This window comes from Poeciliopsis prolifica, unplaced genomic scaffold (assembly GCF_027474105.1).
Source record: "Poeciliopsis prolifica strain line A6 unplaced genomic scaffold, Auburn_PproV2 SCAFFOLD036, whole genome shotgun sequence".
NCBI lineage: Eukaryota > Metazoa > Chordata > Actinopteri > Cyprinodontiformes > Poeciliidae > Poeciliopsis > Poeciliopsis prolifica.
Genome location: NW_026562411.1, coordinates 2,379,699 through 2,395,938, shown reverse-complemented (window position 1 = coordinate 2,395,938; position 16,240 = coordinate 2,379,699). Strand labels below are relative to the sequence as shown.

Here is a 16,240-nt window from a genome sequence, read left to right as displayed (position 1 = left end):
AAACAAAATGTCGGACCTTTGAGCAGGCCTGTGGCAGCAAACAATCAATCACATCATGTCAACCATCTGTATCCCGATTTTGCAGTGAAACCCCAAAAATATTTGCAAGTCGCTGGTAGAAATTACACCTTCTGAAGCTGGAACACCAAGACACAAAGGTAGGAGAAATGCTACTGGCTGGCATTCGCAAAGCAGCCAATTCAGAAGCAGCCTTCATTTTTCTTGCCACTGATTGGCTGTCAGCTTCAGTGATCGTGCTAAGACGGTTTCCATTGTGCGTACTAATAGTTATTAAGTTATATTTGATGTTTGAACTGTCAGAATAGACAGTTTTTAGATGGAGTCTCAAGCATTCACAGATTCCAGCTATACATGGGCCAATACTGCTGAAGGTTTTCTTTTTGTCATGATCTGGTCAAGACAAGCCCTAATGCCACAGGAGAGATCTCAATTACACAAATGTTAGCACATAATGTGTTGACATCCATTTCTTTGACTTGGTACCAAAGATCTGTGGACAGCCAGGTGAGACACAGAGGTCCAACTGGTATATCGCAACTACAACGAACAGGACGCATCTATCTATTGAAGACTAAGAAATTCCTCTGGCTTTTATTCAAGTACCAATCCTTAGACTTCCATATGACATCAGATGCCACACCAGGTCCAGGTTCCTGCTTTGACTCTAAAGGTTCTCAGCCGACAGACAGAGATCTGTGATGTGACATGTTGTTAGACGGCTGTGTGAAGTCCCAGCTGCAGGGCTGATGCTCTGTGGCCTGGAAACACATCCATGACAGCACACAACAGGACACGATCACCAGAAGAGTTACCTTGAGCAGATCCGACGTAGACGCAAGAGCGACTGTGATGCTTACCTCTAATCAGGAAAAAGAAGAAGTGAAGCTAAACCTGAGTGAGCGATCAGGGCAGACTAACAGGGTGAACTCATCTGCAGAGGGAGGCGGGCTGAGCTGAAACCACCTGACCAGACTCATCAGACTCAAGCAGTTTCAGCGCTTACTGCGCATTATTGTTTTACCCAAATGTTAACAATGTGGGAACGTTTCAACCAACTTATTCAGACTTTCCTGGAGACCATTTTCAACTGGTTTTCTTTCCACACCTCTTACCATCAGAGTAAATTGAGCTTAAAAAATTAGGAATAGTAAAACAGAGTTTACTGAAATATATGGATGGGTGTGAAGATCAAACTTTAGCTCTTAGTACAAAAAGTCAACAAAACATTGGTTCGTCCCTTGGGTTTAAAGCAAGTTTAGTTGTATAGCAGCATATTTCAGCATCAACTCAATTCAAAGTGCTGATGAAAACAAAAAGGACATTGTAGAGGTTAATAAAGAAAAGTTTGACGACAGTCCGAAATTATTGATTTCTAACTGGGATTAATAATCAAACTCTAAAGGACTTCAGTGTTTCGGCTGCTTTGCAGCTGAATGCTGCTTCTCCAGTTTGGTTCTGATCCAGACCAGAACCAGAAGATCTGAGAGGTCTGGACGGTTGATACAGCAACAGCAGATCTTTAATGTATTTTACTGCTAAGCCGTTCAGTGATTTATAAAACTAACAAAAGTATTTTAAAGTCTATTCTCCAGTCTGTAGAGAGACTGTTGCAAGAGTCAATGTGATAAATAAATCAATCATCACCCTACTCTTGATTGTTCCTCTTTACATCTAAAAATAATTACTTAAATCTGCTTCTGTTCAGCTGAAGAAAGTAATGACACCTCCACACATTAACATTGTCACCAGGTGACATTGTAATTATCATCTGCATAACTATGGCAGCTTACCTCATCATGCGTTACAATCTGAACTAATAGGGGTAAGTAAATAGAAGTGGGCCCAATAAGAGGTCTTGTGGGACTCCGAATGTGATTTCTGCCAACTTCAATGCAGACACAAATGCCCACTAAAGACCAGAACAAACATTCATTATCTGATGTTTGTGTATCTTCCAGACATCAGAATATAAATATTGTTTCTAAATAAAACCAGAACATGGCTGCTGCAGTGATCTCAACTTTAGCTCTAAATGAAACAGGTTAACTCACCTGAAGCTGCTTCTGCTGCAGGCAGCCATCTAAAACTGAATCAGTGGCTTTGACCTGACCATTTGGAGTATTACCCCATAAAGCCTTGCAGATATAAATATCCCATTGCCTCACTGTGTAGTGCATAAATGACTGTCTCATAAGCAGCATCAGTGTGGGATGGTGTTACATGGAGAGCAGTTTGGGACCATTAGCAGCAGAACAACAAACACACCAAACAGCTCTGTTAGCGATGAGCTCATTAGGAACCAGCTGCTGTCTCCAACACTGATTTTAAACTGGGTTTGACTCATTAAGATACAGGTTTTAACTCGATACTCAGACAATAGTATCTTTAATTTATCAAAGCTTTCTTTTCCTTTTCAAACACAGTGACAATTTGAGTATTTTTTGTTAATATGGGGGATCATAATCTCTGATTTTCGGGAAACAGAGGAGAGTTCTGGTCAAACAAGGACCCAAAGCCATTAAATCATCTATAGTTCGATTGGTTAATCAGGTTTTTAAAAGCTCTGGTTTAAAAAAAACTTCACACTACTTTAGCTTTCTGAAACTGGACACTCTCCTTCATCTGCAACTACTCACTGCCAGTCAGCTGGCTGAAAGCTGCATTCACTTCTTGCTCTGTGAATGAGAAAACCTAGAAAACAAATAGACTGTCAGGATGTGAAAACTAAGAGTGCCACCTATCCCTCCGATGAAAATATCACTACTTCAACACTGCATCAGGTAATCAAGAATTTTGTTTTTTGATCAAATTTGTGTATGAAAATCAAGAAACAATAAATAAATAAATGCTAAAGACAAAATAAGCAGAAGTAGAAATGTGCTACTTTTCTGCTTAAATGTATGACAAAAATTATATTTTCACTGAAGATCATTATCATCTCATACCAGTCCTGGCTCAATTCTGATCAATTCTCCAATATCTGATCATTTTGCTGCAATCAATAAACAAAAACACCATAAAACCATCTGGGAAGCTGTTCAATACCCACATATCTGTTCTTAATCATCTTACCGTGAGCCAAATGTGGAGCTAAAGCAAACAGGAGCGAACAGATGCAACAGATGAACTCATGGGGTCCCATCTGTGTTTGCTGGTTCCCAGCGCTTCCAGCAGTCCCAGTCACAGCGTCGTACTTGTTAAGATTTATGTCTTTAACCTGAAGTATTTTCCTGCTTTACAGAGAAATCGCTGCTTCGTTCAGTCCTGCAGGTGTTTATAGCTGAGGCAGTAAATGCTGTCTAATGATGAGGATTAACACTTTACGGTCATTTCATGTAAAAGCACTTCAAACCGTTTCCTCCTGTGACAAAACTATTTGTTTTAATACATCAAAATATCAATTTCTATTGGGATTTATAAGAATTTCTCCAGTCAAAGGAAACAATCCCGACTATTCTTCTGTTTGCTGTTTAACAGTTTAGCAGGGCCAGTAAATTTCTGCCAAAATACTCAGAAGTTTTTTGATTAATCTCAGAAAACTTGTATTTCTGAGTTTCTCAGGTCAAAAGTTTTAAATTTTTTTCAAGTAATTAATCTCAAGTTTTTCTTAAAAATTTGTAGCTTTTGGAAATCAGAAATGTCCATGTTGTTTTCCTGGAAAATGTCTGAACTGACTTTTTCTGGCTGTAAAGGCTTTGATATTCAGATGTACTATTTTTTTCTCCTGTGTTGTTGCAGGAATGTTTATTTTGGTTGATAATTATTCACCTTCTTCCTACATGAGGATCCCAGCCTTAAGTTTTCTGTCCTCCTCTTTAATTATTGTAATACTAATTGAATGTCAGAAAACAAACTGCAATTCAATCTAAAAAACATTGCAAAATGCTAATCTATTTTGCAATGCTATTTTTAGATTAAATTTGTTCACCAAATCTTGTTTTCACTTTATCTCAACACAGATGTGAAGATGTTTTTCTTTGCTTTAGCATGAGGTGAGAGCACAGAATTTAAATGAATTATTGGTGTGTATATTTTATTAATAGAGAGCAGTCTGCCCTTGTAAAGTTTACGGCTGCGGAGATTCCTGCCAAGGCGGTCATAATAATATCTGCAGTTCGAGGTGAATGTGACCGAAATGCTTTTAGTGGTCTGTATAACTAGAGGAAAACTAAATAAATTCAGTGAAAGGAGAACTTTAATGTTGTTTTCTAGAGTCCAGAAGAGAAACTGCCCTCTGATCTGGGGTCAGGTCGGCAAATCTGGATGGTTTTTTGTTGCTTTTTTCCACACAAAATGGTCAACAGTTTTTTGTTAACATGAAAAATGTTAAGATATTTGAATGAAATAATTACAATTTTGCTAGTAAAGTCTCCCAATACCTGTTCTAAAATCTTCAGAACCAATTAACAGATTCAGATCAATATAAATATTCATTTCAATCCTTACACTCAAAAAAGTGAACTTCGGGGGTTATTACATTAACGAAAGAATATCATGTACTTTTAACACAAGGATGCTTAGATTCAGTCCTGCATCCTTACTCCCAGCAGACCCGGGTCAGGTTAGTTGCAGGAGTCTTGAGGACTGGACTTGTTTTGTTTCCCTGTTTTGGCATCATAATTTCATGTTTCAAACTAAAACGTGACAAAATTATGTCAGATAAACATAAAATTCAACTAACTAGCAATGATAAAATGTATTCAAACTGAGATAACAATCGAGTCAGACTGATCTCCCGCAGATGAGGGTCTAGCGAGATCTGGAGATCACGCGAGACCCAGAGATCACGCGTGATGACGGAAGATCACGTGACATAACTGTTTTGCACCTGGGAAAACGTCAAGAATTTTTTCAAGAGAAGTAGGGAGATTTCTGGCGTGCATCTACTTAATTTGAAAAACAATAAGCACAGACAGGTCCTTAGTTGTTGGAAAGTATTTTACCATGAGTCAGTCAAACAATTTTAACATTAATTATTATTTCATGAGATGTGAAATCTCTCTCCCCCAAAACCCCACAGGGTGTTGATCAAGGTGCATAAATGGCCAAACTGTGTTGGGAATGTTGGTTATTGGACCAGAGGGTGCAGAGCCTGGCGATGCCCATGTGGACGCTGGGATTGTCCTAGAGGGGGTGGAAATGATGAACAACTTTGGCAATGTATCTATTGCAGTGGTGATGCTGCTGGGTCTTATCTATGTACTAAACTACCCTCAGGAACTCAAGTATACTTTTGAGGTTGTGCAGAAAATTGTTCTGGAATTGGATGGAAACAAACTTTCCAACAAAACACAAGTTCTCAAAATACACCTGAAAAACTTGCTACATGGTTTTCCAAACTTGAGGAACACTTGGAAGACCAATCAATCTTTAAGGACTGCAGTCGAACCTTTTGTTGTTTTCTAGTTACACATTAAACTACAGATGTTTGTGCAAACCTAGGAATGTGAGCATTTCCAGCATCAATGTTCAACTCAGCTGTTTTTTGTGCTGTGTTATTTGTTTTTCTCTGCAGGGAACTATTGGTACTTAAGAACTGTGGTAGGTTGAACTATTTTGAAGTTTCTTGTTACTAATTAAATACTGACTTTAAAGATTTTGTTCAAACTATTCATTTAAACTATCTTAAATGCATGATCAAATGGATTGCCATGTGGCAAAAGTTTATGCCTTTTGTGGTAAAGTGCCTGCACTGCACGTGTAAAAGAAAATGGGTAACACTTTTGAAAATACAGTTCTCTCTCTCACTGCACTTTGTCAAATGAACCAAAGCCTTTGAGCAGCCAGTTCCCCTCCTCGCCTCTGGGGGCGCTGAACCAAGAACCCCTGAAGGAAACTACATAAAAACCTCTGAAGCAGACACTGACCGCAACTTCCTTATTCACAAAATGTAAACTTAATGGAGTGGCGTCGTATTTCCTTTTTGTCTTTGGCAAAAGACCATGAGCCATTCCTCCCTCCAGCGCTAAGCTAGCACATTTATTTTCCACTTCTTGCTTTTGGGGCGGTATCTGGTCCCCTTGGCATTCACATATACATTCGAACTGCACCAGAGTTCACTTCAACTGAACCAAACCGAGGTTTGTATATAAGTGAGAGTTCACTTTTCTGTTTCGATTACGTATTCACGCCTCCCCGACTGAACCAGACTTTCTAGAGTTGGATTGAAGAGGACTAAACAGAGCTGGTGTGAATACACCATCAATTTCTCTGTGTGATAACAATTACCAAAAACAAAAATGTGAGCTGTAGCATAAATCTACAGGAACTAAAAGTGATGCTAAAGTGAGATATGGGAGTTTTCCTTTCACACTGCAGTCTCATTTACACAATGTTTCATTTTTAAATATGAATCCACTCCTCCTGAAACAACACAGATCTATTATTCAAAGCTTTGTGGCATTTCAGAACAAGGAACAGGCTTTACTGGAGTAAGACGAGCTGTCAGTAAGCAGGGAGTGACGCAAGTTTGGTGTTGGAGGTTTGTAACGTGTAGAACTGCAGGTTCGGTTGCCTTGTCAGACGCCTTAGCAGGAAGTGAGCGAGAACTGAAGCAAACCTTCAGCTCATCCATTTTACATCAGTGAAAAGCTGCAAGCAGAGCCCAACTCCTGCAAGTTCAGAGGAAACTCAGCAAAGCAGGATGTGAGGAAAGATTTGAATTATTCACCGTCCTGATGCTGCATAGAGCTGAAATTATGGCTCAAACGATTAATCACAATTAATCAATTATCAAAATAATCGTCGACTTCCCCCAAATTAACCGAACTTTCAAGGCGACAAAAACAAATAATCAGATTTTGAAAATATTTTTTTTGGAAAATGACAGAAAAAAAATTATTAAAATCTGGAATGAGAAAAATCAAACCTCTTTAAGTTTTGTCACATTTTATAAAATCAATCTTCATAGTGAGTATTTTTCTTTTAAAACAATTACACCGTCTCCCATATTTACCAAGTGAACAACTTTCACTAAAGTTGACTGAAGAGGATTTAGGCTGGATCAATTGATCACCAATTAATCGTTAACTTGAGTGACTAAAAAAAAAAACATTTGGTGAAAAACAACACATTCAGGGAAGCAATTAAGCCAAAAATGTACAAAAATGTTACACATTTTGTATTGTAGATTGAAAAACACCATCTGTTAGATTTGCTAAAGGACTGCTATGTTATTGTATTGGAGGCAATAAAAACTTATTTTTTTATTTCAAAACAGAATTCATTTGTTTTATTCGTTTCATTTATGGTTTTGGTTGTAAGTGCGTTTTCTTTTTCCTCACATTACATAAAATATCTTCCAGTTACAAAATTAGTTTATTGGTCTTTAGAAAGGGTGAACTAATATTGCATTGTTATTATCAATATATTACATGAAAATGGTCTCAAAAGAACAATATTATTGTTTATCGCTACAATTACTGGGACAATTCATCATCTAGCAAAATGTTTTCTTGTTCCAGTCCCAGTTGAGATTATTGGATTGAATTTTAACTTTTTCTTGGGGACCGCTCAACAAGATTATAGGAGAAGTACAAAGAGAAACATCAGATCTATTGTTGTATTTTCTTTCCATCCGCCTCTCTGTATATATAGACGTTCTCCCAGCAGCTGTTCATATGTGTGTGCAGCTGTTGCTCTGCACGCTCAGTGATTTCCCAGCTGCATACACTCCTTTGAAATTCCTACCTCCAAGCAGAAACGTCCGAAACGGTTCCGACTGACAAGCACGCTACAGTGAAAAAAATAACACGGTTGTTCATGTAGCTCTGAACCAACCCAGATCTCACACCATGAAACTGTGTAGCATCAAATTAAACCCGGAGCTAACAGCTGGGAAACGTCATGGATGCTCGCTGTGCTTCAGGGTGTGATTTATGCCAGAACCACAGAAGGAGAACCAGCAGAAATCACACCTTCACTGAAGGTCCGCACAACATTTAGGCCAGTAATGGACCACAAACTCTGACCTTAATGAAGGGCTAGTTATAATTCGCCAAAAGAAAAGCAATTACTTCTTTTTTACAATATTATTTGTGGAATGTTGCACATATTGACAGAAACAGAAATAATTTCGATCTTAATTCTACATTTTTTGTGCAGTGCTGGCTCTCAGGGTGCAATTCTTTCAACAAATGGCATTAGAGTTGTTTTTTCTGACCTATATAAATAGATATATCTATCTATATATCTATTTATAGATATATAAATATATCTACATCTATATATATAGATGTATCTATATACATATGCCTGTATATATATATTTATGGTTGAAATTTGTTATACATGTATAAAGAAAAAATATATATATAACCTCTCTGTCACACATACACACACACATATATGCAAATAGGTAAAAATGCTTATTTATTCATTAGATATACATAAATAAATAAATGTTTCTTAAATATATGGTTTTAAAGTGTTTATTTGGTCTTATTTGTATACATACTGTACAGTCTCAGTTATAGTCGACTCACGGACATGTTTTTTTTTATGTTCGTTAATTTTTCTCATTAATTATTTCTGTTATTATCTGGCACATTGAGCTTGAACAGAACTCCTCCACTGGCTTCACCTCCGCACTGTGACGGTGTATTTATCAAGAGGCGGAGCTCCGTCGGTTCAATGAACACAAACCAGTTCGGATGGTTTGTCCCAGTGAAACATGACAGAGAAGTCACAGTAAACCAACTGCAGCCATTCCCTCCAATCAACTCCGCCAATCAATGATCAATGGGCCAACAGGGCAGTGACACGTGGTGCGCAAACCTGAGCAAATCTCTTCCGCTTCAAACTAAAAGACTCCCACACATCCCAGCAGATAAAACACACAGTTACAGCGGACTCAGAGTGACACAAACACAGATAAACAGTCATATTTGCCCTCATCTTCATCACCTGTTAGTTTCTCAGCTTCCTGTGAACAAAAGGAGGCAGCTAACCTCGTGCTAACGCTAACCTTCACCAACAACAGCTAAACCAGCTAATGCTAGCTAGCATACGACCCCCGGGGAATCAAACCGGTGTCCGCGGGGCACAGCGACGCATTTACGGCCCTCTGTTTCGCTCCAAGTGTGCCTAACAGAGCTCCGTGACTCCAGCTACCAGAGTCCATGTTGGGGGAGTGAATGAAAACAAACGCTTTACCTCACTCGAGTGCCGTGTGCATCTCCTCTCCGCTCGGTACCAAAAAAATCCTGCGCAGGGTTTACGTTCGGGAACGACAGCTCAGCCCATTCACGAACCGCACTTACGCTGTTTCTGAGAAAGATGGCGGCAGTGCGCCGTTAGCCTGCGCAGTCTTCGCAGAGGGAGAAACTCTTCCCCCCGACTGCCTGAGACGTCACGTTACTGAAATGAGGAAGCCGTGTTCAAACTGCAGCAGCATTACAGGAGAAATCAGCGCGTTTACAATAGTTTCACTACGAATTTATGAGTTTCAAAAGGAGAAACATTTCGACTTTTTTTTCCAGAAAATGTCTGAGATTAATCTCAAAGTTTTTTTTGGATGAAACATGCTCCTTTTTATTATGATGGTATACCTTAGTATGTCAACATCATATTTATAATAATGTGGTTGTAATCTTTATTTTGCCTTCCTTAATCCTCAACTTACATAAATTAATCAGAAATATATATATATATTTGATTTAGGTTAATTGTACAATAATAGTTCAGATTAATTCTTGTTCAGATTTGTTTTTTAGTTCAGGTATTTCATGTTTCAAATTCTCCAATTGAATTTGCAATAAATCATCTTGAACAAGCCTGTGGTGACAGTGGAGAGGAAAATTGCATTTTAACAGGAAGAAACAAGCTATATAAGGTGCTGCATATGCAGCAAGGCTGAAACTGAAGAGGAAAAACATGTTGTGGCTAAGGTGTGTCAAGTGTTGTGTAAAGGCGTTTAAAGCCTCTAAAACCTGTTGCCAAATCTTTAAATACGTGTTACATTTAGATAATAACAGTAGGAAGTGAGTAATGCCAGCCACTGAAAATAAACAGGTGACATAATGAGCAGTGCGATTCACTGCTCGCCCCCACAGGCGAGCAGAGGAACCAGTTGCTCAACGGATTTGGTGGATTTGACTCAGTGCACCTGAACATGTAACAAATGTTGCAGTTTTGGTCCCAAATCAAACCACATCTACTGGATTATCATGTGTAAAATCAGCCTCAAGCGCCTTCTGAAGCGTAAAAGGAAAATAGTCCTACTTGTAACCGTCACTGCTTTTATAATACATCTCCTGTTATTTTCTTCACATTTTCAGTATTTGTTCTTCCTGTGGGCGTCTGAACTTTTAGCGGAGTGTCGGAGCAATCAGTAATTTCATCCACGATGCTCCCAGGGATCCATCGAGACGATCTGCTCTGAAACTTTGTGTCTGAATGAATTATGTGTTATGGTTCAGACTGCAGTGAGAGGAGCTGACCTTCACCGTGTGTGTGTGTGTGTGTGTGTGTGTGTGTGTGTGTGTGTGTGTGTGTGTGTGTGTGTGTGTGTGTGTGTGTGTGAAGCAGTGGGACACCGGGAGACCAAACACTGAGCTAATTTCTGTCCAGCTGGGCCTCCTTCCCGGCTTCTCCCGACACGTTTCTCCTGATCTCAGGGAGATTAATAGCAAGTGATTGGCAGCCATGTTCTCACTCAGCGCTCCAGTCATGATGCCCCGGGGTTCCTGCCAGCCGTAAAGCAATGCTGAAAGTGCCACTGTGGCTTTTACTGTCATTTAGGCGGTACCCTGCCTCAGCAGACAGACGATGAATAGTGCCAATGACCACTTTGAGTTATGAGCCACACTCAGGCCTGACCATATATACACAGGGAGTCATTTCCTGCTAGAGTGGCTCTTGTGGAGATTACAGATGTAATATTTCCTACTCTGCAGCCAAAGTGGTTATGGTCTGGTGAGGATCCCTGACTACAGTGTTGATTCCTGCCTTTTTAAAATCACATAGTTTGTAATTAAGCACAATGTAATTAAGCACAATTTTTTTAAACAAGAAGAACAATTGGAAGTATTCATTTAGTGCAGGAGATGTGGATACAAGAACCAAACCAAACCCTGCATATTTATACATATTGTGAGCCTGAAGCAGGTGATGTAACTTTAAAAAATTCACTTAGTAGAACTAATGAAGTAAAAATATTAAGTTGTTATGTTAAACAAATGTAAATAAAATTTGGCAAACTTATCTGGTGACCATTTTCCAAATGGCCGCCATGGTTGTAATGGAGAATACATATTTGTACTAAGAACGAGCGGTGGGCACAGCTAGCCAACAAGAATCTTAGCTCTGCTAACGCTAAACTTCTAAACACATAAAAAAGTGGAAGAAGCTAACGCTAATCAGGACAATGGCTGTTGCTTGTTCTGTGAAATGCTACAAATTGTTGCTTTAAAGTTGAATAATATGATTACCAAAGTCAAATAAATATTATGTGACATAAAATTTATCCAAACTGTGAAAATAAGTAACATTTTATGCCAACAATTGCTTTAAGATTAGCGGAAGCTAATGCTAATTATGAAGACGACTGTTGCCCAACCTGTTAAATGGAACATATTAACTATGGCAGCTACACTGGAAAACATATGTTGACATAAAGTTCATCCAAGTTGTGAAAATAAGTGACTTTTTATGTAAATAAGTGCTTTAAAATTAGCAGAAGCTAACACTAAGAATAAAAACAACTGATGCTCCACATGCTGCATATTATTACTTTAAAGTTGAATAAAAATGGAAGCCAAAGTCAAAAATAGGCCATATAGTGTGCCATAAAGTTAACCCAAGTTACAAAACTTAGTAACAATTTATGTCAATAATTGCTTTAAAGGGCTTAAAAACAGCAGCCATTTTGTAAAATGATTGTCATCCTGAAAGTTAAGTGGCTAAAGGGAAATATGAGGAGTGACCATGATAACTTTGTTTTCACATTCGACAGATTTTAACAGCCCTTTGCTGCTCTGACAGCAACCTGAAGCTTTATGGTCTTTCAGTGGTCAGAGACACGAGAGGAAACAGTTTTATTTCACTTTCCTTCTTAATTAGGAAGCAACATTACTGGAGTCAGAGTGTCCTCATCCATCCTGAATGGGTGCTTCTGCCGGAGGAAATGGGCATCAGGGATTTGTAATCTGGAAGTTGTGTGTCGTTGTTCATGTTCCTGGCACACAGTTTGCTGAGACACAGCCGTTCTGGCACAACACCGGCGCCGTGGCCTGGAGGGCGGCCAAAGTCAGACAGAAGAAAAGGAACAAAAGGAGGACAGGGAGAAATCCAGCGTGCAAGAAGTTTTAAATATCGGCTCATTAGCCACCTGTAGGCCTCTAATGAGCGCTCATGGATTTTTCATTCCCTTTAATCGGGTGGAGCTTGATATATAAAGAAAAAAGAAAAGAAAAGCCGAATGCAACTGCTTGTTTTCACCTCAGGTCTGTTGTACCTGCCAAAATAGTAATGCCCTCACACACACACACACACACACACACACACACACACACACACACACACACACACACACACACACACACACACACACCAGCCAACACCGACGTGTTTCAGCTCACACACCCTGAACTGATGTGACCAGCAGGGAGCGTCCAGGCGCTTTAAAGTGTCTCTGTGTGGAAATGAACAGTGAAAAACTTTTACTACAGCATTAGCATTAGCTGAGCTGAAATACATGCTGTAGTTCCCATGAATCTGAACCGGACGTGATCTGCTCCACTCCAGTTTCTGTGGTCCGCCTGGCGTTCACATATGTATTTTAACTGAACCAGAGTTGACTTCAATCAAACCGAGACCCGTTTGGTTTTTTGGTCTCTCTGCTTCCACACCTCCCCAAACGAACTGGTCTTTCTCATCAAATGGATTAGAGTTGGATTAGAGTTGGATTAAAGCGGATCAAACACGGCTGATGTGAACAGACGCTGAGACACTTGTCCAGAAGAAACCAATAAGCCGTTCTGGCTCTAATTTCTGCTGTTTTTACATCCAAACTTGGGCAAATTCAAGTCAGAGCATCAAGGAATTTCAGGGCCACATGAGTTTTTCACGCAGGAATTTCAGACGTTTGCTGCTGTTCAGCCTCCATGTGTTGTTATCAGATGCTAACGGCAGCAGCAAAGAGGAGCAGAGTCCTTCCTCTGAGGAGTCTCTGCGTCCGCCAGGTCCAAAACCAACGTCAACATCTGGTTCTGGACTGGTAATCTGTCCAGTCGAGACTCGGTCCACTGTTACCAGTAAGAGAGTCCAATTCCTTCAACCCCCTTTCAGTCCTGACAATTTCTAAATCCAGCTCCAGGGCAGCTTCTCTCATTTCTGAGGGCTGAGAAAATAATAAAATAAAAGCAACACGATCAAAGTTTCCTGCAGAGAAGAGTCATTTCAAAGCGACTCAGTCTTTCAAAGTAAAATATGATTCACTTTTAACGATAGAAATGAGATGAACTGGAGCCATTTTACATTAATGTGATGCTAAAAGATGAAATCCTCTCGTCATGTTGGGTGTTTTCATAGAAAGCAGGAAACAGACTAATTCTTTAGTCAGAGGAACATTTCAAGGTAATTACAGCTTTTTATTTATTTACGCAATCAGTCACCAAATCACACAACCTGACTGAAAAGGTGCAAACTAACATTTATGTGTAACCTACTCATCAAATTAAACTGAATTATCCCTCATTATGAAATGAAAAAACAGCCAAAACATATCAGTTATTACACAAAAACCACGAAACAGAAACGTAATTAAAAACATCCAAAACCAAAAAAGAAACAGTTTGAAGTTATTTAACCATCAAATAAAATTCAGTATATCGACTTTAATCTCAGAATTCAGATTTTAAAATGTCAAAATTCTGAAATTAAAGTCAGAATTCTGGTTTAAAAAGTCTGAAATTTGGGATTCATTTCAAATTTGTGCTTATAAGAAGTCAGAAATGTGGGATTACAGTAAATATTCAGATTAGGAGAAATCAGGATTCTGAAATTAAAGTCAGAAATGTAAAATTTCTGATAATAAAATGACAGAATTATGAAAAAAGTAAATTATTTCTTTTCGATGGTCCAAATCTTTTTCCTAGTTAAAAGATTTTTATCTTAAAAAAGTTAAAAATTATAACTCCTGGACCTTTTTTACAAATTGCTGTGCTGCAGTCAGTTTTCCTTTGGTGTCTCTGCTCATTAAATAATCTGCGAACCATAAACTCTGAACACGTTTCTGACACCTGGCTGCTTCATTTCTGCTGATGCAGCAGAATCTGGACACTTTGCTCTCCAGCAGAGATCAGAGATTAACGAGATCTTCAGATGCAGGGTTCTTTGTCTCTTATTCTGTTATTTTAACTTTTTCTATTTGCTCAGCCAAACGTGAGATTATAATCTCGACTCCTTTTCTATCTGCGCTTCACAGAAACCGTAGGAAATCTTAATTTGAAAAACTTTTCCTGCCTTTCATATCTCTGTCAGTGAAAGGAGGACAGATGGTGTTTTACAAGCCATCACAGAAAATAAAGCTGACAGGCTGATTTCACACGCTGCGTCCTTTATTCTGCAGAAGTAAAGCGAAGCATCTCTGCCGCCTTTCTCTCCAATTCCTCTGTGTTTTCCAGACAGCCTGCAGCTCAGCTTCGCTTTCACATGTATACAGATTTTATTACGCTTCCCAATCATTATCATAATGTTATGAGTTTTCTGTCACATCCGTTCTGGAAAGCGGCCGTCTGATGACCGAACGGCGGCTCCACGCTGACAACACAAATCTGTTTTGTTTTTTGTCCTAACGCCGTCACCATCCTTCAGTTTAATTTGAGAGATCAGCAGCACACTTAGCCACAAGCATGGCGGCAATTATTCCATAAGGCGGCCATGTTTAGTTCTTCAGATGTCACGGAAACATCGTCTCTTTCAACACAAAACTCAGCAGCTAAACGCAGCCGTCCAGCACTCAGGAACCCGCTGACATGACAGAGAAGAAAAAATGATTCAGACTTTTTCCTCTTCTGATGTTAATCTTCAGAATTCTGCAAAAAAAAAAATAAAATAAATAAAAAATCAGAATTCTGAGAAAAATTCTGCGGAAAGGTCAAGACTGCAAAAATTCTGAGAACGTCATTGACACCGATCTGGTCTGATTTTGTGGACTAAACTGACCTCAGGAAACATTTATCAAAACTTTTTAAAGGGGCAGGACCAAGTAAAATTTACACTTTTGAGCTTTCCATCATGTTATGATGTTATTGTCATCAAAAACATTCCTGCTGTGTTCTTGATTCATCTATTCATCCCGATAGCAACTATTCAGCTGCGCAAAACGCCTGGTTGGATGTAGCTCCGCCTTCAAATTGCAGCTCCACCCGCACTCAGCTCCTGCAGACTAGCCAGCAGCAATTAGCATCTGCTGAGCTTATCAGTGAGAAACTTTGCTAGTGGAAACTTTGCTAAAAGGTTAACAGAGGTGATAACTTCCTGGAGGCGGAGCTACAGAAAGAGCGGGAGTTCTTAAAGAGACAGACACCCAATTTCAAGTCATTAATCAGGAAGTAAAATTTATTGTGAGTCATATTTGATATATGTAGCATTTTTTATAACAACTGAAGATAACAGTTGCTACGACATGGCTCTATGTGAAATATAAAATACTGTCCTTTTAAATGATTGAACGAGCGGCACAGAGGATGTTTGCACTGCAGTTCATGGTGGCCTTTAGCTGCAGTTTGGTTGCTTCACGCCTCAAGCAGACAGAGAATATCCCCCAAAGTAAAATCTCCTCTAAAGGGGGAAGAGCACAAACTGCAGAAAAGGACACAGAAGTTGTTTTAAACTCCTGCAGAGTGGAATAGTTTCTCCAGTATTTCTCCAGGCTTGATGACATTTAGATAAGAGGCAAAGGGCTCTCTGTTCAAGTACATAATAAAGTCTGAAACTCAAAGTGAAGGCAGATAAGTTGAAGTTATCTCCTGGAAAAGGTCAAGAGAAGCTCATGCAATTACCAAGTGGATGGAAAAATCTAAAATACACCAGAATTAAGTCAAGAAAAAAGCTTCCCTACATGCTGGAAGGCAGAAAACGACTGTAAGACGTGTACTTGGAACAGAAAGCAATAAATTATAGATGAAGTGCAACAAAATGCAGCTCAGAAATCCTTGCATTCTTCAACATCATGAAAACAGCTACTTAAAAATTCATACTGACATTTATACTCCAT

The 16,240-nt window shown here is 39.1% G+C and overlaps 1 protein-coding gene across 4 annotated transcripts in view; it reads right to left on the bottom strand.

Annotated features, from left to right (window-relative positions):
• Positions 1–16,240, bottom strand: part of slc39a10 (solute carrier family 39 member 10) — a 121,029-nt gene that overhangs the window by 20,183 nt on the left and 84,606 nt on the right. The window contains exon 1 of one of the 4 annotated variants that reach the window (XM_055052965.1): positions 9,175–9,244. The exons of 1 other annotated variant lie outside the window; for it this stretch is intronic. The gene's annotated coding sequence lies outside the window, so the exon portion shown is untranslated. Of the gene's footprint in view, positions 1–833; positions 859–878; positions 902–9,174; positions 9,245–16,240 lie in introns of those variants that run through there. 2 more of the 4 variants (XM_055052967.1, XM_055052966.1) reach the window with 2 other exon arrangements.